Below are 21,660 nucleotides of genomic sequence, written 5' to 3'. Positions count from 1 at the left end.
ACCAGGTCCCTCTGCCATTGGTATCTCCAGAGTCCCCCACACCTGCAACTGCTCCAACTTCTTCTCAAGCAAACATCTTTTAGAACCCTGACTGCTGCCCATCTATTTGTTCAATATTTGACACAACCATGGATTTGCTTCTGCTGTGACTCACACTCTGGATAAATCCTAAAGTTGTTTTCAGGTGTGTGAATTACAATGAAGCCCACTTGTATCTCCATATTTGTGCCTTGGAACTACCAATTGCCCATAAGAACCTACCTTGAGAATGGCATTAATTAGCCCCTCAGTCGTCATGTATTTATTGAATGGATTTTTGCCTAGTCCTATCTATTGTTTATTTCCTGCTGGATCAGTAAGTACTGTCAAAGTATTATCATATCTTTGCCAACGATTCCAGTTGTAAGGCATAACCAATTGTCAATTTCACTAAAAATAGAAAATTAGCCACAGTGTGGTTGATTATGCATTGGCATTTAGGCCTTGCTATTCTCTGCACTAGAGATCTCATAAGAAAACACTTCTGAGGGGGCATTTTTCACAGAATTTAATACTCTTTTTTTTTTTTAATTTTTTTTTCAACGTTTATTTATTTTTGGGACAGAGAGAGACAGAGCATGAACGGGGGAGGGGCAGAGAGAGAGGGAGACACAGAATCGGAAACAGGCTCCAGGCTCTGAGCCATCAGCCCAGAGCCCGACGCGGGGCTCGAACTCACGGACCGCGAGATCGTGACCTGGCTGAAGTCGGACGCTTAACCGACTGCGCCACCCAGGCGCCCCGAATTTAATACTCTTAATGCCAACAAATTCAAAATTAACAGATTCAAAAATAATGTGAATGGTAGTATACTGTACCTGCTCCTTTTTAAAAAAAAATTTTGGAATGAAATCGTTGTCTTAGATAATATCAAGTAAGGATGTATAATTTTTAAAGTCAGAAGTATGTCTATAAAATGACATATATAAGCAAATATAAACATGAAAAAAACATGAGAATTGGCTATATTTCAGTCAAGTTCTCCCATACAGAACATTTTCTTTTAAAGGAAATCTATTTATATTTACTTGTCAAGCCCTCTGGAGAACTTCTAGAGCCTCTTCTTTGCTGAGAAAATACTGAGAGATTTAGATTTCCTTTCTGAACAGGATTAAGTCAGTGTAGGCCACAAAAACAAACAAAATAATGAGCCAGAATCCCAGTGGGTCTGATTTGCAGTAAAGTAGGATGATATTTTTTTACACTGGAGTACATGTCCTTGGGTAGTGATTTTCTATAAATCTTTATTGATGGTCTAAGGATTCACTACGACATGTGAACTGTAAAACCATCCTAGAGAATTAAAGGCTTGACTATTTGGAATATAATGTTACTCTCATCTCTGCTCACTGTGGCATTTCTTAGGACGCTTCCTTGCAGAAACTGTTACTGAATATAATGGTATTCCCTGACAATAATAAAAAATACAAATAAAGATAAGAATCCATGATGTTAATATCAGAATATAGTTTTTTTAAGTTTATTTATTTTGAGAGACAGTGAGTGTGGGGTAGGGGCAGAAAGAGGGGCAGAGAGAGAGAGAGAGAAAGAATCCTAAGTAGGCTCCACAATGTCAGTGCAGAGTCTGATGTGGGGCTTGACTCACAAACCAGGAGATGATGACCTGAGCTGAAATCAAGCATTGGACGCTTACCCAACTGAGCCACCCAGGTGCCCCGATTAGAATATAGTTTTAATTTTTCAACAGATTCTAATTTGGGGAAGGATTCTGAATATGAAGCAGTGATACAAAGACAGAAAAAAACAAAATTCCTTTGAATATTTTATCTGACCTCTTATCCCCAATACCCCAAATGCATAAGCATACAAGGTATATTTTTTGAGTGAATTGATAGTTAAGACTTTCAAGTGGTCCACAGACTTAATGCTGTCAAGCTCCAGATTTGACTATTCTTGGAAAGTTGACTTCTGTTGATATTACAGTAAACTGAAGTTCAAATATACAGAAACATTGGTTTATACTTTAAAATCTACATTCTAGAGTGAAAGAACACTAACACTCTATTTAGACACAGCACTAGGAGAACCATATTACAATTCATCATTCTTTTGGTAAGTATGGGCCAGGTTAGGAGGAATTTGCATTTTAAGGAACCAGTCTTTTTTTAAAAACTTTTTTAATGTTTTCATTTATTTTTGAGACAGAGAGAGACAGAGCATGAGCAGGGGAAGGGCAGAGAGAGAGGGAGACACAGAATCCGAAGCAGGCTTCAGGTTCTGAGCTGTCAGCACAGAGCCTGATGCGGGGCTCGAACTCATGGACTATGAGATCTCAGACACTTAACTGACTGAGCCACCCAGGAGCCCCAGGAACCAGTCTTAAGTACATCACTGACATTTGGAATATGTGGTTCTGATAGCAGATATAATTGGCTCTTGGGGTACAGAAACTTTAGTTATGGGCAGTGGTGGAAAACCACTCCTAAAAAACACCTTTTAATGTTTTAAGCTTCTATACCTCATGCTTTGCTGGGTTTTGCCCACCGCCCCCCCCCATACTTGTATTCTTTCTTTACATGTATTTATAACTTTAATAGGATTGGACCTAAACCTTTCTCTACCCGGTCTTGGCACTCACTATTCAGCCTCCCTAGGAAGTTGCCTCTTCCTATGATTATCACTTGTTGTATGATTACAATGTAATTCATGCATCCATTATACTGACGGTCTTCCTAATATCTTACCACCAGTCTACATCCATAATTTTGAGTCTAAATATATGCATTGTGATGATTTGATATCATGATTTCTCATCCTCTGCCATTATTTAAACTGAAAGCAGGAAGAGTAGCAAAAATGTCCTCCTTTTCTCATTTCTGTTCTATAGGCAAGATGAGGACATTTAATCCTGCAACATCTCTTATTGATAAAAACATCCCTTTATATCAATATGGAGCTACCATGTGACATTAAATGTTTTCAAAAGGAGTTGTATTTCCATTTTTTCTTGACCATTGGCTTTTAAAAAAAATCAGATAACTCAAGAAATTCAAAGAATTTTTCTCACTTCTTAAGATCAATGTTTCCTTATTATATGTCTACATTTATCTACTACAAATGTTGTTACACAGTGGGAATATTTTACATTTATATTGGAGACCGACATTTTACAAATGGAGGCATTGAGGTGCAGGACCGAAGAAACTTCTGGGTTGACAATTTGACAATAATGCAGCAGGAAGATTTTTTTGTATGTGCTACTCCAAGGTTACAATTTATTAAACCAAATCATCCAATTATAATAGTATATTCTCCAAATTCAGAATGGTTTAGCTAACTTTTCCTTTTCAACCTCTATCTAGTTCTTAACCTATAGAAATATTTGGGAGATGCCTTAAGAGATAACAAAGAATTGCCATGTATTATACTCCCGGGCCCTCTGTTTCTTTGGAATTTTAACTAACTTGCCATCCTTGCTTATTCCTCTTACCATATGTTCTGTAAATGATAAGAGATAATTTTTGGCTTTATATGTTGTTGCTAGCAATGAATCATGTTCACAATGAGCTTAGAGCCTTTTTGAGGGATACCTCTTGTGGTGTAGAAACTACAAAACAGAGGTAAAACTCTTGGAAATCTCTGGATAAAAGAATTGTAGATCCACATACACTTTCACTAATACGTTCACCAACTCTTAAATTCACTTAGGAGTTTTTGTTAAGTTGATGGGGAAGAGGGCTGACAATGATTACTGCAAGAACAACAGCACAGTGTCTTCCATGGCCCTGTAAACCAGAATCCTAAAAGTACGAAGGACCAGGATATACATTTTGCATCAAATATATGTTGAAAACAGCACACATTACTTAAGTTACAGGTACTATGAGATTATTACTATTTTAATATTAATATTCCCTCACAGCATACACTCAATAATATACTAGCTTTCTGAATGTCCCCCAACCTGGTATGAATTATGTGTAGTTTGAGTTCTATACAAAAAAATTAGTTTTGCTTATATCAGCACTTAAAGATTACTCAAAATAATCCAACAATTATAGAAAACCTTGGAAAGTAGACAAAGTATTTTTTAAACAAAGAAATAGGGAAAAATATACAAAATGTTTCATTTCAAACCTTCAGGAATTACTTTTCTAAGTATGTTTTCTTTTAGGAAAGTAACACATATTGCAGATGAAAAAATCCATAGCATTCATACTTGTAATAATTTGATTCCAATAATTAACACTGATACCGAGCTAGTAAAATATCATATTAAATTGCATGTATATATTTTGCTTTGCTTGTCAAGGGTACTTTTTAAAAGACAATGAGACTTAACAATGAAACTAATTTGGTATAATGAGAAAACAAAGGTAATATGTTTTCTAGTAACATTTAATGTGTAACAAATATTAAAGTAATAACATCATTAGTATGAACAATTAATAAGTTTTTATGTTATTCTGGACTCATAGAACAGAATAATCTAATTTTTTACACTATTGCATTAAATCAGTGACTTTAAACATCTTAAAGCCTTCTAGAATATCACATAATGAACTAAAGCTAAGACTCCCAAATTTCTAAGCCAGAGGATGGTAAAGAATAATCTAAGCTTCTGTGGAATAATTCATTATTTCTACTCATCTACAGAAGACTTAGTAAGTTGATTCAGGGGCAAGCCCCAGCTAAATCCCTTAAAAGTTAATAATATTCATTAATTGACAAAAAATGGCTTTTAAAAATCCCTTTGCACTGCATTCAAAATGACAAAAAAATGTGATAGAAAGTTGTACACAGGCATTAAAAAGTGAATTTTCAATTGTTCTTTAGATCCTAGGACATTCAAGAGATTTTTATAACTGATGATTAACATAATTGGCGAGTTCTAATTTCTCTGTCTGCAAACAAGTCGCTTGAGTTTTAAATTAGAGATGTTGGTAGAGAAATAACAGTTTTGACTGTGAAACCTGCTAATGAAAGCTGCTCCTTCATGCTCAGTGCAGAGAAACTGTGTAACTACTCCAATGAATTAACAGTTTTATACCACAGAACTTCATAAACATACCAAGGAATGCAATTTATAGCTTAGCGATTCCTCTCAACCATCTAGTAATGAATGAAAAAAACACCTGAATAACACAACAGAGAAGTTTTGTTAAAATATACATAGAAAAGGTAAAACTAGGTATTTTTAATTTATGATACACATTTCAGGTAAACACGATTTCTCCTGGAAACACAGAATCCATACTCAACCCAATTTATTAAAAAGTGGTCCCATACTGGATCAAAAATAGATACAGACTATTAGATGATATATGGAAATACTAGTCCCCAACCACAGTTTGGGTGAAAGTATATACTCTTCCCATGGGTGTTTTAGAAACATCACCTACATAAATTAGCTGCTACAACACCTGTGCTCGTATTAACACCTGTATTAGTATAGTTGGGAAATATAACCATATAACAATATATAGCTATCTCATACAGGATAACATCATCTTTAGTTTTATGCATGTCATATCAATAGCAATTGATATTTTAGTTACAATAACATCACCATCATCATTTCAGTTAACAATGAATTGAGTTCATTATAAAAACAACATGGTGGGGAAAACTAATATTATCCTTAATAAACATATGAGTAAACTGTAATATAGAGACATTTAGCAAGTTGATCAGGGTCATAGATAGATTGATAGATTTGAGGTATCAATTAGGCAGTTTGGATCCAGGTTAGGACCGAATGCAAAGGAGTTTGCACAGAATTTCATTATTTGAAATGGCAGCTGTAGCAAGACAAAGAATATGCTAGTGGCTCCTTTTTTTCTGCCCATAGTGAATTTGTTACCCAACTGTAAATTTAAGTGGCAAAGTTAAAGAAAAATAAGAATAGACTTTACTTAAAAGTCACACACCACTGAGTACAGATTTCTACTTCGAAATACAATGAAAGAATAATTATCTTGCTTCAGACCAATTCTATCAGCTAGAAAAAGTAAAGACTAACACAATGAAAAGAAGTATCAAAGAGGGCTGAGGCCATCAAAAAAGAGAAGCCAAAATCAAGGAGAGAAAACAGAGTGAGGTTAGCAGATATTCTGCTCACCACCCTTCTCCTTAGCATTTAATGACTCTTTGTAGAAAGCAATAGGCTTAAGACCAAGATCAAGATGTATGCAGAAAAGCGAGATCTATTAACAGTCTTGCAAAAATATACTTACAGCTGACTTTTAAGAGAAGTAATCAAGTCTAGGAAACACTTGTATTAGAAGCACTTGTATTAGTGCTCTATATAGAATATATCACCTGTAAATAGTGAAAATTTTACTTCTTCCTTGCCCATTTGGATGCCTTTTATTTCTTTTTTGTTGTCTGATTTGAACTTCCAATACTATGTTAATAGCAGTGGTGAGAGTGGATACCCCTGTCTTGTTCCTGACCATAGAGCAAAGACTCCACACACACACACACACACACACACACACACACACACATACACACACACACACACACACACGTGTGCACACACAAACTGCTAGAAATGATCAACAAACTGAGTGAAGTCCCAGGATACAGAATCAACATACAGAAATCTGTTGCACTTTATACACCAATAATCAAGCAGCAGAAAGAGAAATTAAGAAATCAGTCCCATTTACAAATGCTCCAAAAACAGTATGATACCTAGGAAAAAAAATCTATCCAAGGAGGTAAAAGGCCTGTACTCTGAAAACTACAAAACACTGACGAAAGAAACTGAAGAGGACAGAAAGAAATGTAAAAACATTCCAGGCTTATGGATTGGAAGAAAAAATATTGTTAAAATGTTTATTTATACTACCCCCCTACACATTTAATGCACATTAAGTCCTACACATTTAATGCAATTCTTATCAAAATACCAACAGTATTTTTCACAGAAGTAGACAAACAATCCTAAAGTTTGTAGAGAACCACAATAGACCCTGAAGAGCCAAAACAACCTTGAAAAAGAAGCAAAGCTGGAGGCATCACAATTCCAGACTTCAAGTTATATTACAAAGCTGTAGTCATCAAAACAGTATGGTACTGTCACAAAAAACTGACACATAGATCAAAAGAACAGAATAGAAAAATCCAAAAATGAATCCCCCACTATATGGTCAATTAATCTTTGATAAAGCAGGAAAGAATATCCAGTGGGAAAAAGTCTCTTCAACAAAAGGTGTTGGGAAAACTGGACTGCAACATGCCAAAGAATGAAACTGGCCACTTTCTTACACCATACACAAAAATAAATTCAAAATGGATTAAAGACCTAAAATTGAGACTTGAAACCATAAAAATCCTAGAGGAGAATATAGGTAGTAACCTTTTTGACATAGGTCATAGCAACTTTTTGTAGGTAGGTCTCTGGAAGCAAGGAAAACAAAAGCAAAAATGTACTATTGGGACTTCATCCACAAGAAAAGCTCTGTACAGTCAAGGAAACAATCAACAAAACTAAAAGGCAACCTATGGAATGGGAGAACATATTTGCAAATGACATATGTGATAAAGGGTTAGTAGCCAAAATTTGTAAAGAACTTATAACACTTAACATCCCCCCCCAAATGAATAATTCAATTAAAAATGGGCAAAAGGTATTAATAGACATTTTTCCAAAGAAGATATGCAGATGGCCCACAGACACATGAAAAGATGCTCAACATCATTTGGCATCAGTGAAATGCAAATCAAAACTATAAGGAGATTACCTCACACCTGTCAGAATGGCTAAAATAAAAAATGCAATAAACAAGTGTTAGTGAGGTTATGGAGGCAAAGAAAACCTCTTGCATTGTTGGAAATTTAACCTGGTACATGCACTGTGGAAAACAGTTATGGAGGCACCTCAAAAAATTAAAAGTAGGATTACTTTATGATCCAACAATTGCACTACTAGGTATTTACCCAAAAGATCCAAAAATACTAACTCAAAGGGATACACACACCCTGATATTTATAGCAGTATTGTCTACAATAGCCAAATTATGCAAAGAGCCCAAGTGTCAATGACTGGTGAATGGAAAAAGAAGTGGGTGTGTGTATATGTGTGTGTGTGTGTGTGTGTGTATGTATATGTGTATATACATATGTCTATACACATGTATATATGTATATGTGTACATACACACATGTATACATGTGTATATATACATATATGTACATATGTATACATAAATACATATGTACATATATGCACATGTATGTATATATGTATATATATACACACACACACAATGGAATAATACTCAGCCATAAAAAGAATGAAATTTTATGATTTTTAATCATGTGGATGGAGCTAGAGAGTATTATGCTAAGTGAAGTAAGTCAATCAGAGAAAGACAGATACCATGATGTCACTCATATGTGGACTTTAAGAAACAAAACAAATGAGCAAAGTGGAAAATAATGAGAGAGGCAAACGAAGAAACAGATTCTTCACTACAGAGAACAAAGTGATGGTTACCAGAGGGGAGGTGGGTGGGAGAGATGGGTTAAATAGGTGGTGAATTTAAATAAAAACTTTTTAAAAAATCATTACAAGGACACATGGGTGGCTCGGTTAAGTGTCCAACTTGGGCTCAGGTCATGATCTCACAGTTCTTGAATTCGAGCCCTACACTGGGCTCCCTGCTGTCGGTGCAAAGCCTACTTTGGATCCTCTGTTTTCCTCTCTCTATGCCTCTCCCTCCCTCACTCTCTTTCTCTCTCTCCCAAAAATAAATTTTAAAAAAAGGGACAATTTAAAAATATACATATTAAAAATATACAAATATAGAATTACACATCCAGTAAAAATATCCTACAAAAGTGAAAACGAAATAAAAATATTTGCAGATGAGTAAAAATTCAGGTAATTCACAGCAGAAAACTGATACTCAGCAAATATTACATCAACATGTTTTCACAGAGGGGCGCCTAGGTGGCTCCCTTGGTTAAACATTAGACTCTTGATTTTGGCTCAGGTCATGATCTCAAGGTCATGGGATTGAACCCTGCATCAGGCTCTGTGCTTGGTGTGAAGTCTGCTTGAGATTCACTGTCTCCCTCTGCCTCTGCTCCCACAACTTGCATTCTCGCTCTCAAAACAAAAACAGAAACAAAACAAAAAACTCAAAGTATTCATGCAGAAGGGCAATGATTAAAGAGTAAAACATAGGAATGGAGGAAGTAAATAAAGAGTAAAGGAAATAACACTGAGTATAAATAACAAATATAACTATGTTTAAAATATGTGCATAACTAAAATTCATGGCAAAAATGTAAAAAAAGAGAAAGGGTAAATGGAGTTAAAATGTTCCAAGGTCATGGGATTGTCTGGTATTATTACACTATTATAAGTCAAGGATGCATACTGTAATATAGTAGATAACTACTACAATACCCATTCTGATAGAACACCCATGAGCAGTACTTTTTACATTCCAGATGTAAATTGACTATCCCAGCACAGTTTACTCAGGTTTGAAAGAACAGAGATGATAAGAGATTCAGGATGCCAACCGGGCAGCATTAGTGAGAATTCTTACAAAAATTCCAGAACAATTCTCTGACCTACCAAGTGAAAGCTTAGCTGTGACACAACAACACATCTGAATGTGGAAACTTGATTTTAGAAGCCATAGGCTTCACATAACAAGGCTTGAGCATAACTTCTAGATCCCTGCAAAAACAAAAACACCCTCTTTATAAGTCATTTGACAAACAAGGAAAATCAAAGTTGTGTCTTTCAACCCTATATTTATAATTCATCCACGGCCTTCCTTATCAATCCATCTGCTGGGACTTTATCAGTTATAATTAGTATGACAACTGAAATACTGCTATTATCAGTGATCTGCTAAGTGAAAACAGCTAAGTGAAAGTTAACCTAAGGTCCATTTCCCAAGTAGAAATAAAATTTTGTTAATTCTGTACTCATAACTATGAAAAGAATAACAAGTTGAATATTAAAATAAAGAGTTCATGGAAAGACAGCACAAAGAGAAGAAGGGGGCAGTGTATCCAATGGAACAAACACTAAATCCTAAGATAGTAGATAAAATTCCAAATTAATAGCTTATTACATAAAGTGTGAATAGGCTAAATGTTTAGGTACAACTTATAGAGGGTGTTAGAAAATAACAATTCCTCTATCACTTACCAAAATCACACCTTCATTCTAACAAAAAAAGGATAAAAAATACACACTGTAAGTACACTACACAAAAGAAAGTAGTACTTATGAAAAAAATCCTAATCCTAATTAGAGAAATTTTCAAATTACTTTCTCAATAGTTAATAAAAAAATCAAACATAAAATACACAAATATATAAAAGAATTGCACACAATTATCAAATCTGACCAATTCAACATAAATTAATCTTTATACCTTAAAAAAAGACACACTGTTCATTCTTTTAAAGTATTCATAAAAAAATGACTATTTTGTTGCTACTAACAACAAATCAGGTCTCCAAAAGTTGAAAACAAATGAAATCAACAATAAAAAGAAAACTAGAAATCCCTCAAGAAGGTAACTAATAGCATATTTTAAAATAACTTATGGATGAAAAAAATTCCAATAAAAATTATAAGATATTATGAAAAGAAGGATATTGAAATATGATATATTAGAACTTACTGATTATAGCAAAGCCATGATAGAGATAACTTACAGCCTTAAAAGCACATAACAGAAACAAAATAAAGGGCTAAGATAAACAATACTTTATGAAGTTAAAGAGGGAATGACAAATTATAATCAAACAACTCCTTACAAGTCTGAGTTTTAAAATTGAGGTAAGGGAAAGAAGGCACAAATTTTAGTATCAAGAATTTAAAAAAAACTGTAATATATCCTAGATATTCAAGTTAGTAAGAAGATATTAAGAACATCTTTATAAAAATGAGACAATGTCTTAGGAAAATAAATGTAAAATTGCCTAAAGAAGAGAGAATCTGGGTAATTCTGTATCTGTAAAAATAATTTTATAATTAATTTAAAATATTCCCACAACAAATATCTTAGCCCCAGATATTCTACCAATGATTTCTTACAAATATTTAAAGAAGAGGTAAGAAAAATCATACACAAAATCTTCTATAAAATAGAAAAATATCAAGCATTTCCCAGTCATTTTATGAGGTAAAAGTAACATTGACAAAGAATATTCACAAGGACATAACTATAAAGAAAAATCACAATCTAATCACTAATGAATATGTGAGAAAATTATAAGCCAAAATAATAACAAAATAATTCCAGTCGTGTATGAAGAGAAAGATATAACATGACTTTGTACACTGTCCCCCAAGGAATGAGTTTAACATTCAAAAATCAAATAACTCAACACATTAATTTCGTAAGATAAGAACATGATATTTTTAATGGAAAAAGAAAAGATTTATGCCAAATCCAACGCTCATTAACGATAAAAACTTTCGTCAACTACAACCATCAACTACAATTAAAAAGGTACCTCTTTAAACTGAAAAGATTATCTATAAAAGTATATACATCAAACTTTTTATTTAGCTGGTGAAATTTGAAAAAGTTCCTTTTCCATGAGTGATATGATAATGTCCAATGTCCCCAGTAATATTCAACACTGTCTAGGGAAATGCCAGAGTGAGTTATAATATAAGGAAAATAATTAAGTAGGAATTGAAAAATAATAAATAAAATCACCATCATTCATAGGTAGCAATTTTGTGTAAGTAGAAAGCCCAAAGTAGATTTTAGGTAGGCTATTATACTAATAAATGAATTTATAAAGTGTCTTCAACACAAGATCAATATGATTTTATCAATTTTATATATTTATGCATAAACACATATACACACATACCAAATTAGGCAACTCACTTATTTCACAATCTTAAACCTGTCCTGAATAAAATGGAGATATTAACTCTTCTCTAGTCCTCCTTCTTGTATACACATCACTTGAGTATCCAAAAAAAGTGTCTCATAAGAAAATGCAGAAACCCATATACTTTTGCTATGTGGAATTTCAGAGGTTTCTTTTACTTTCATTCTAGATGGTTTCTAAAATTCTTTCCAGCTCCAAACCTCTGTGACTCCATGCTTCACAGATACAGTCTACAGATCCGCACAGTCTCATATGAGTTGGGTATTTACATTCACTACTCATTTCCTAGCTTCCTATAATATCCTCTCTTACTTCTTTCAACACTTCATAATCCACCTGTATTCCTGGAACATATAAACAATGTCATGCTCCTTTCAGACTTATTGAAATATTTTATTGTAAAAAAGTAATTAAGTGAATGTTGATCAGTTCTTTCCATCATTTACAGTAGTTCATGAGGATCGATTTATCCACTCAGAATCACTATGTCTGAGTAATTCCACATTGCATTGTATTATGTGTATGTTCAGATCTAGAAATTATGTATATCTTATCACTTTTAACATTCAATTTGCTGTCCTATGTCATCTGATTTATATTTAATACATATCTCACTGATACCTAATTTTTTTTCAAAGATTTTATCTTTTAAGTTATCTCTACATGCAATTTGGGGCTCGAATTTACAATCCCAAGATCAAGATTGCATGCTGTACTGATTGATCCATCCAGGCATCCCAATACACAATAATGTTACGTGAAATAGAAGATCAAAAAATGAATATAACATGTTCTTACACATAAGTAACATATATATTAGAAGTTGAAATGGATTAATCAACCAGGGATTCTGGTTTTCAAGTAAACCAACACTAGACTGTTTGATAAAGTAATGCCATATTTGCAGTTCCTTAAAAGCTCCTGGGGTAGTGAGTTCGAGCCCCACGTCGGGCTCTGGGCTGATGGCTCGGAGCCTGGAACCTGTTTCCGATTCTGTGTCTCCCTCTCTCTCTGCCCCTCCCCTGTTCATGCTCTGTCTCTCTCTGTCCCAAAAATAAATAAAAACGTTGAAAAAAAAATTTAAAAAAAAAAAAAAAAAAAAAAAACTCCTGGGGTAAATGTATTTATACATACTATCCATGAAACTCACGCTTCATTTTTTAAATTAACTATTATTATTAATTAAAAACATACACATTTACACTCAGCTCTGGGAAAAATGTAGGATTATTTCCTCATTTTGCAAAGGAAGTGGCAAGTCTTCTCCAGTTGATTAATAATATAAAAATGCATTGTGACCCAAAGAAACACAAACATAAACTGGGTCTAAGAAGATGTGGCCCTACACTATTACGCTTATAATGTGGGATCATTTTGAGAGTTGATGGAGCCCATTGTTACTAATAGATGTCAGGTAACATCAGTAAACTCACCTTGAGTTTACAGGTTTTATTATTTACATGGGTGGTGAGATAAAGTAAACTTTTGACCCATAATTTCAAAGTCACTCCTTTCAGGATGTACATTGCCTTAACTGCCAAGTAAGGGGAATGTCCTAGATAGGCTCTAAAATTTTTCTCAACTCTAGTTTTCTGTACATATGTGTACATAAGTAATTATACCTCAAACATCTTAACAAAATATTGCAGAAGAACTGAGGATATTTAGAGAGGGAGGAAGGAACCTCTGGATGGGAAGATGTTTTCAGTGATGTGGATCTTAAATGGCACTGAGAGTTACTGTCCATGGAAGGGTATTCAATACATAAGTAATTCAAAGTCACAAATTTTGATGAAAAAATATGTATGTTTAGAAGAGTATTAGAAATTAGGTTGAATAGGTCATTTGAGTGAGACAAATATGTAGTATTAACTGAGACCCAAAAGGAAACTGGAAGTACAGTCTTGAACATTTCATCTTCAAAACAGTAAGTATTAGTACAGTAAACATAAAATATTCAAATCAACATCAATTAAAATGTAAAAATGCTCATTATTTACATAGTATTTATTTAAAGTACCCAAACTAATGATAATAATTTGTGCCAGTATGGTACTGGCACAAAAACAGACATATAGATCAGTGTAACAGACTAGAGAACCCAGAAACGGACCCACAAAAACGTATGGCCAACTAATCTTTGACACAGCAGGAAAGAATATACAATGGAATAAAGACAGTGTCTTCAACAAGTGGTGCTGGGAAAACTGGACGGCGACATGCAGAAGAATGAACCTGGACCACTTTCTTACACCATACACAAAAATAAATTCAAAACGGATGAAAGACCTAAACATAAGACAAGAAGCCATCAAAATCCTAGAGGGGAAAACAGGCAACAACCTTTTTGACCTCAGCCATAGAAACTTCTTATTTGACATGTCTCTGGGAGGCAAGGGAAGCAAAAGCAAAAATGAACTACTGTGACTTGATCAAAATAAAAAACTTGTGCACAGCAAAGAAAACAATCAGCAAAACTAAAAGGCAACTGACAGAATGAGAGAAACTATTTGCAAATGACAGATTGGATAAAGGGTTAGTATCCAGAATCTATAAAGAACTTATCAAACTCAACACCCAAAAAACAAATAATCCAGCGAAGAAATGGGCAAAAGACATGAATAGACACTATTCCAAAGAAGACATCCAGATGGCTAACTGACACATGAAAAGATGCTCAACATCACTTATCCTCAGGGAAATACAAATCAAAACCACAACGAGATACCACCTCACACTTGTCAGAATGGCTAAAATTAACAACTCAGGCAACAGATGTTGGCAAGGATGTGGAGAAAAAGGAACACTCTTGCACTGCTGGTGGGAATGCAAACTGGTACAGTCATTCTGGAAAACAGTATGGAGGTTTCTCAAAAAGTTAAAAATAGAATAACCCTAAGATCCAGCAATTGCACTACTAGGTATGTTTCCAAAGGATAAAAAAATTCTGATTCGAAGGGGCAAATGCACCCCAGTGTTTATAGCAGCATTACTGACAATAGCCAAAGTATGGAAAGAGCCATAATGTCCATCCACCGATGAATGGATAAAGAAGATGAGGTATATATATATACACACACACGCATACATGCACACACAATGTGTATACACGCACGCACACAATGAAATATTACTCGGCAATTAAAAAGAATGAAATCTTGCCATTTGCAACAATGTGGATGGAACTAGAGTGTATTATGCTAAGCAAAATTAAGTCAGGCAGAGAAAAACAAATTTCATATGATTCCACTCATGTGGAATATAAGAAACAAAACAGATGAACAAAAGGGAAGCAAAAATAAGATAAAAACAGAGACGGAGACAAACCCTAAGAGACTCTTAAATACAGAGAACAGAGTTGCTGGCAGGGTTTTGGGTGGGGGGATGGGCTAAATGGGTGATGGGCGTTAAGAAGGACACTTACTGGGATGAGCATTGGGTGTTATGTGTACGTGATGAATCACTGAATTCTACTCATGACGTCATTACACTCTATGTTAACTAACTTGGATTTAAGTAAAACATTTAAATTATTAAAAAAAAGAAAACATTTTTCTCAACTTTAAGTTCATGTTTATATGCTAAGTTATCCAATTATTTTCTTTATTCTCATTCAAATTCATTTTAGCACAAAGGAAAACAAAATATGACACAAATTAAGATGTTATCAAACATAAAATACGGTGCTTTATTTTATTAAATTCTATCAAGACATCCATTTCATATATAGTCATTTTATTGCAGATCTGAATTCATTTTATTTCTATCATGCTTCACAATGTGGCAGAAGTCAAATGTAACATATATGGTACCATGCAATCAGACACTATTCCTCATACTCATAAAGCCAACTGTTTTCTGCTCCAGTGGTGCAGTGAATTAATTGAAATTGAGTGTATCTCAACATAAATTTTGAAATGTCTTTGTATGTTCCTTCTATTAAAACTTGCATGAATTAAAAATTCATTAGTTACCAAGTGAATTACTATAAATTCTCTTAAACCTCTCCCTTATTTTATGTAGTTTATGTTCAATCACCTTGATTTACACAAACTGTTAATATGTGAGAATTAATGAGTCATCACATCCTATATAAGACCCTATCTTCCCCATTCTATTATTCCTTTATGATGAAAACATTAAATTCTGAAGAGATGAGAAATATTACTCGCAGTGTGGGTTTTTATGTATACATCTGCATAAGGGTCTCCCTCTCTCTCTGCACCCCCCACTTGTGCTCTGCCTGTCTCTGTCTCTCAAAAATTAAAAAACTGTAATAAAACTTTTTTTTAAAAAGCACAAAAAATCTTTTTTTTTTAATTTTCCTTACATGGAATGCCTGATAGCATGCAGACAAAAAAGGGGATCTCAATATAGAAAATATGTCATATACTAGCTTGAGATATTGATTATTTAGTAACTTTTAAAAACTGTCTGTCTGCTGTTTATCTTCTCCAGTAACTTTTTTTTTTTAATTTTTTTTTTCAACGTTTATTTATTTTTGGGACAGAGAGAGACAGAGCATGAACGGGGGAGGGGCAGAGAGAGAGGGAGACACAGAATCGGAAACAGGCTCCAGGCTCTGAGTCATCAGCCCAGAGCCCGACGCGGGGCTCGAACTCACAGACCGCGAGATCGTGACCTGGCTGAAGTCGGACGCTTAACCGACTGCGCCACCCAGGCGCCCCTTTTCTCCAGTAACTTTTACAAGAAACATACAAAGCACACAGACAACACAAAAAAAAGTGAAATGGACGAAATAAGGGAATGTTGCAAAGTTTACTAAACTTTCCTGAATCTGTGCCAAATCTTACCAAATAATTCATTATACTCTATAGACCTAACTTAAGTATAGATTTCAGGATGGCCACTCTGTACAAGTTTCACATATTTTTTCAAGTTGAAAGGCTGATAGACATTTTTACTGGGAGGGGAAAGGACTTAAATTTCATTTAAAATGAGATTGAGTTAGGTACATTTACTATAAACTCCATTTATTATCACAGCAGTCACAAAAATAATCAAATTAGATACCACAATTTATATTTTCAGGGAAAATAGCTAAATGTTACTCTATAAGGACATTTAGAACAATCATTCAAAGTCAGGCTGGAATGTTCGTCTAACACTCTGTCCAGTCACCTTCTACGAGTATAACGTTGCTGTAAGAATGTAATGTAACATAACTGAGGAGAACACACTATTGTTAAAAGTCAAAATATGTAGTTTGCCAACTGAAAGGCATTTGGTGGGCTGAACTGCAGAATTTGGAAATAGTGATTGACAAATAGAGTGTACAAACTAAACATTAGAACATTAGAACATGGAGGCCTGAGGACTACAGTTAGTGAAGCGGGTTTGAAATTCATCTTGGAGTCCAGTTACCTCTCCTTTCTAGCAATTCTTGGTCAGAGTTATTGTCTCTCATGAAAATGAAAATGCTGAATGAATTAATATTGCTTCATGAGAAAAAATGAGGAATAATGCAAGCAGCAAGATGTTAAACTCAGATTTACCAGTGGTACTTTAAGTCATTCATTTCAAACAGCTCTGAGTCTCATAATAAAATGATGCTAATGATGTGTACCTTCTAGGGTGCTTGGTAAATTACAGTTAGTTAGATGACCAATGAGTGGTAACCATTATTATTTCCATCAGTGAAGCATATCACTGAAACATAAATTCTGGCATTAAAGAGAATGCATCATTTTGAACAGCTAGTCTGGTCCCTGTTGTCTGGTAAAATCTTACTTCAGATTAGATGTATCTCCAAACATCATCATATGCGTTTCAGCCAAAGATCTGGACACTCACAATTTATCTTTAAAAAGACTCCAAGATAAATACCAGGAATGTAAAACCTAGTTTGGCTTCAAGTTCTAGAATGTGATCTTTCTTTCCAGATTCCTCCAAATTTGGGGAGAGGGGGTAGGAGGGGAGTTACCTTATTTAGGTTGCACAAAAATTGTAGTACTTGCTAATGCTGATTTAAATCAACTACCTAAATCCAATACCAGTAAAAATAAATGAAATTACTGTGGACAATCATGTCTCAAGAATAAAGTGGAGGTTATTTGCAAGCATTAGTTTGGTATAATTTTAGTCCTGAGCCAGAGAAAGAAAACATCTTGCTTGTATTTTTGATCAGAACCTAAACCCTGGTCAGCAAACAAACTAATACAAGCACAGCTTATTTTTCTGCACTTCACAGATATTCCATCTTTATAAACTGAAGGTTTGTGGCAACCCTGTATTAAACAAGCATACTGGTGCCATTTTTCTGACAATATTTGCTCAGTCTGTGTCTCCATTTCACATTTTGCCAATACTTGCAATATTTCAAACTTTTTCATTATATTTATATTTGTTATGGTGATCTCTGCTCAGTGATTATAATTCATTGAAACCTCAAATGATAGCATTTTTTAGTAATAAAGTATTTTTCCTTCTTAAAAAAAAGTTTATTTATTGTGATAGAGAGAGAGAGAGAGAGAGAGAGAGATCGTGGGCACGTGAGTAGGGGAAGGGCAGAGAGAGGGAGATAGAGAATCCCAAGCAGGCTTTGCACTGTCAGCTCAAAGCCCAACAAGGGGCTTGATCCCATGAACTGCAAGATAATGACCTGAGCCAAAATCAATAGTCAGAAGCTCAACTGGCTGAGCCTACCAGGCGCCCTCAAGAAATTATTTTTAAATTAAGATATGTACATTATTTTTTAAAAGAATGCTATTGCATACTTAATAGATTACAGTAGAGTATAAATTTAAGTTTTATATGCACAGGGAAACCAAAAAATTAATTTGACTTGCTTTACTATAACATTCATATTGCAATGTTCTGGAACTAAACCTACAATATCTCCAAGGTATGCCTGTACTTCCATTATAATTTTATCACTTAAAGCTCTTTGAGAGTCCTTGAAAGTCATGATCCTTACATGTTCCATTCTGTAAAAATACCATTTTACTCAGGAGAAAAAGTGTTTTCCACTAGATTTTTGCTATGAAAGGCCTAAAATTATATAAATATATGAGAAAAATACATACTATTATTACCAATCTCTAAGAGACAGAATGCACAGGAGATGATCTTTTCAGATCCTCATTTTCTGACTTGAAGTCAAGATAAAGTAATCTGGAATATGGAATTAATATCAGTAAGGAGATTCAATATGGAATGTTGGATACTGAATTCTTCATCTATATATCACTTTTAAATAAATTTCAATTTCATTATAAACACATAATACAAAAGAGTAAGAAAGTTAAAGAATCTAAGTAGGGCTGTATCCTAACCATTTTCATCTAATTAGAATTAAAACAACACTGGGGTGCCTAGGCTCTTATTTCCCCAAAGGTCTTGATCCCAGGGTCAGGGGATTGAACCCCGCAGCAGGCTGTGCATTCAGCATGGAGCCTGCTTAAAATTCTCTCTCTCTCTCTCTCTCTCTCTCTCTCTGCCCCTCTCTTCAGCTTGATCGCACTCGCTCTCTCTCAAAAAAAAAAAAGAGGGGCGCCTGGGTGGCGCAGTCGGTTAAGCGTCCGACTTCAGCCAGGTCACGATCTCGCGGTCCGTGAGTTCGAGCCCCGCGTCGGGCTCTGGGCTGATGGCTCAGAGCCTGGAGCCTGTTTCCGATTCTGTGTCTCCCTCTCTCTCTGCCCCTCCCCCGTTCATGCTCTGTCTCTCTCTGTCCCAAAAATAAATAAACGTTGAAAAAAAAAATTAAAAAAAAAAAAGACATTTATATTAAGTACAATTTAATTGACATCTTGCCACACTATTACCATTAATTCCTCATATTTAAGTATTAGCCAATTTTATTTGATGACTAGAAATGGGCTATACAAGAGAATTTTTAGGTTTGTGAAGTGTTCTGTATGATAATGTGTCAGCAGATATACAACTATGCATTTTCAACATCAATAATCCACAAAAAGTAAGTTTTACTATGAACAAATTGAAAAATAAATAAATGACCAGGATATTAGGGGGTCTTGGAATGGAATACTCATTATGGAGAATTAATCTCTCTATATTAAAATGGATGACATAATCTCAAAGAAGGAGGTACGAAGGATAAAAAGGAGTTGACTTATTTAACTTTGGAAAAGAGTGTTTTGACTGGATAGTGTAGAATTAATGTACAAAAACATCTGTGCATAAACATTATACTCTAGTTGGTAATTCTGAAACTACCCATGTACTTGGTTGAACAAATAAGTAATTAAGTTGTAAAACAAAAAACGGGGCAAGGGGGTTCTTATTTTAAGAGGTAGAAGTTACAAATAAGAAGAGGTAGGCTAGAATGAACCCTGTAATATCACAAGAGATTCAAAGATAGATGATAAATACTTCAATGTTTGTATAAAGATGGGTTAGTATGCATACATATATTTCCTAGTTCTGTGTGTTAAGATAGCCTATAAACCCTGATATCCCACCACAAATGGTTAGAACCAGCATTCATACGTATCTTGGTTTTCAAGGTATCATTTTCTAATAAACAGATCTAGGAGATGCTTGGAGAATTGCTGATTCTAAAGGTGGGGCCAAAAATACAAGATGAGCCTAAAGTCTCATACAGTAACAGGAAGAAAGGAAGTGCTAATATGTGGTAAGATCCACTGAAGAAAGCTGAAATTGGTGGGCAAAACTTCAGAGAGAATAGGTATTTGCATGGTCTCAATATAGCTTGCTCAAAGTATTTGTTAATTACTATGGTAGTTTTAAAACATGTCCACAAATTATCTGATATTCTTCCCTTCAGGAGATAAAGCTTAATTCCTCTCCACTCAAGTGGTGGCTGGATTTAGCAGCTTTCTTCTAATCAATAGAATATGAAAAGGGAAAAAGTAGTAACTGCAGGGAAGAAACCTGGAAATACCATCTTAACCAAGTGATTAAGGCTAAAAATCAGCAAAAGTGATTCAAGTAGATACTATGTACTCATAATATAAAGTGATAAGGCCACTTCATCTCTGTGGTATTCTTCCGTAAAACCCATAACTCATCTAATTATGAGATGCATTAGACAAATCCACACTGAGAGACATTCTACCATACAAGTATGCTTCCAAAGTGCCAAGGTCCAAAAAACAACCAAAGATTGAAAAACAATCACAGATTGAAGACTAAGGAATTATGTGAATCAAGGTAGCCTATATCGAATCCTGGATCAAAAAAAAAAAAAAAAAAGGATATTAGTGAAAACACATTTAAAATACAAGTCTGAATTTAAGTTAGTTAACAGTATTTTGCCAATGTTAATTTCTTGATTTGATATTTGCCAATGTTAATTTCTACATTTGGTAAATGTACCAAATCATATGAATTGTGAACTTTAGATATGGATGGATGCAGGGCATATGGGAACTCTCTCTACTATCTTGGCAACTATTCATTAATCATTTCAAAACAAGCAGTAAAAAAAACATAAGTTCCTCTCTACCAGTAATTGTCATCTGAAGTTCAACTTACTTGTATTTTGTTTACTGCCTTATTTCATAGTGTTTCCATTTTTTTCTAGAATATAACTGCATTTGACAAACCTTTCCTTTAGGTTTCTTTATAAAACTTCTGACTTCTAGAAATTGACTGGCAAAGTTCAAAAGAAACTTATTCCCTGATCATTTCTCTATGCTGCCAATGTCACTCACATCCAAGAACTTTGACCTACAATTCTTCTAACTAAATTTCTACAGTGTTGACTGTCATTCAAAGAAACATAAATACCATCCTGTGGGAACTGTATGTGCTGTACAGAGA

The sequence above is a fragment of the Lynx canadensis genome, chromosome B3, assembly GCF_007474595.2.
Source record: "Lynx canadensis isolate LIC74 chromosome B3, mLynCan4.pri.v2, whole genome shotgun sequence".
Lineage (NCBI taxonomy): Eukaryota > Metazoa > Chordata > Mammalia > Carnivora > Felidae > Lynx > Lynx canadensis.
Note: the sequence above shows the minus strand (reverse complement) of the source record.